Here is a 2,500-nt window from a genome sequence, read left to right on the forward strand (position 1 = left end):
CTGCAGGATGGTCTTGGCTAGGCCGTCTGATCGTGTGACGTGTCCATACCAGCGGAGCTTGCGTTCCTTCACTGTGGTTAGCAGGTCTTTGAATGGGCCAATGGCGTTTTGGACTCTTCTTTTCACTTCCTCATTTGTGATGTGGTCTTTGTATGTAATGTTCAGGATCTTGCGGAAGCATCTCATTTCCAGGGCCTGGATTCTTCTCTGGAGTTCTGCAGTGAGGGTCCAGGATTCGCAAGCGTATAGAAATATTGAGAAGATGAGGGAGCGCATTAGTCTGATTTTGGACGAGAGGGAGATCTTTTTGTCCTTCCATATAGTCTTCAATCGACTCAGTGCGGCCGTAGTCTGCGCGATTCTGGACAGGACCTCTGGTTTCGAACCCTCGTCTGACACAATGGCACCCAAGTATTTGAAGGAGGAGACTTCTTCCAGTTTTTCACCGTTTACGTGCAAGTTGGACGTTACGCCTTGGCTGTTGTTGGTCATAACCTTGGTCTTCTCGGCACTGATCTCCATGCCGTAGGCTGATGATGTCTTGTCAAGTTTGTGCACGAGTTCTTCGAGTTCTTTCTCTTCTCCTGCCAGGCCATCAATGTCATTGGCAAAGCGCAGGTTGGTGATGACTCTGCCTCCAATGCTGACAGTTCCCACATGATCTTCCAGGGCGTCAGTCATGATCCTTTCAAGAAAGAGGTTGAAGAGAGTGGGAGAGAGTAGACAGCCCTGTCTGACTCCGACCGTGGTTCGACCGTGGTGTAAGAACATTACAGGGATCCTAAAAAGTAAAGACTATACAGTGTTCATTAAAAGTAAACGACTAGACAGGGTTCCACAAAAAAAAAAGAAGAGTAAAAGACCATACAAGGTTCCTAAAAAGTAAATGACAACTTGGGGATTTTGCAGCATTCTTCTTGATGAGAATGATGAAATCATACTGAATTTTCGGCCAACAGCAGTGTGCTAACGACAGCCGAGTAACTTTAAAGCGTTGGACTTTCAGTCTGAGGGGCCCGGGTTCGAATAGTCCCGGTTACGGCGACTGCTGGGCAAAAGGCGGGGATTTTTCCGGCCGATCTTCCCATGTGCTGACCTGCTTGTGCCTAATCCCCCCTGCGTGTGTATATGCATGCAGAATACCAGGTAGGCACGTTAACTCACTCGGTACGGCCAGTCCTCTCTTCTCTACACAGACCCCTCGGATGTCCACTGGGTGTCTGACTGACCCAACCTTTAGCTTCCGTCGTCAGAATTGTGGCATTCTTTGTCAACATTCACCTCTTCAGTATAAGAGCCTTCCACTTGCAATATTTTGATGATGGTAATTGGGGTGAAACCCTGTTAACGTCGTCTCTTTCGCCGTTCGTATGGAGAGAGTTAAAGCGTTGGACTTTCAGTCTGAGGGGCCCGGGTTCGAATAGTCCCGGTTACGGCGACTGCTGGGCAAAAGGCGGGGATTTTTCCGGCCGATCTTCCCATGTGCAGACCTACTTGTGCCTAAGGCCCCCTGCGTGTGTATATGCATGCAGAATACCAGGTAGGCACGTTAAAGACCGCGTAATCCACGTCAGCGTTCGATGGGACATGGAAATAAAAACATAACCGGCACGCAACACCCCTCCTCCCTCCGAAAACGGAGTACGACTGCCCACATGACGTTGATAAAAACGGTCAAACACGTAAAAAGCTCACTCGTGTGTACGAGTGTACGTGGGAGCTGCAGCCCACGAACGAAGGAGAAAAAGACGATCTGTATTTGTGCTGAGGTATTTAATTCTCGTTTGGCCAGCAGCAAAGTGGGAGCTGCATGTCATTGGCTTCTCCACTGCAATGGGAATACAGCTTAGTCTTTTATGAAGGACTATGACTCTAAAGCCAGGAGGCAAGACTGCACTGGCTCTTCGTGTTGCAGCCTTGAGGGTTAGTTGGCTGTTGGGGACCATCCAAGTGCCGACTGTCCTAAAACCCTTCTTGGCGGAGAGAGTGGGGATGTGTACTTTTTGGGCAAGAGACACTCCGCTCTGCCCAGATAATCGAGGCAGCAGTTGCCTCCTCTGCTGTCCTCTCTATATATATTTTGTTTTCTTATTTTCTGTTGTATTCGTTTCTTCCCACCATTTCTATTTTTGTGTGTGATTTTTCCCCCCTTTAATTTATGAAAAAAAAGTCTACATGAATAAGATTTCTTTTTTCGTCCTCCCGTTGGGTTGTGTGTGTGTGTGTGTGTGTGTGTGTGTGTGTGTGTGTGTGTGTGTGTGTCTGTGTGTGTGTGTGTGTGTGTGTGTGTGTGTGTGTGATCTTTTCTCAGTAAAACTTTGCCTCTTATGAGTAACTCAGTTCCACCAAAGTTTGAAACTTAAGCTTTTGTTTTGGGTTTATTCACGCTTGGGCCCGCGCAAACGGACGTGCACGCACGCACGCATATTTCACATACTCACGCATATTTCACATACTCACGCACACAAAAGCAATTTCCCTGCCCTCCGTTACTTCAGAC

The sequence above is a fragment of the Babylonia areolata genome, chromosome 3 (assembly GCF_041734735.1).
Source record: "Babylonia areolata isolate BAREFJ2019XMU chromosome 3, ASM4173473v1, whole genome shotgun sequence".
NCBI classification, from domain to species: domain Eukaryota; kingdom Metazoa; phylum Mollusca; class Gastropoda; order Neogastropoda; family Buccinidae; genus Babylonia; species Babylonia areolata.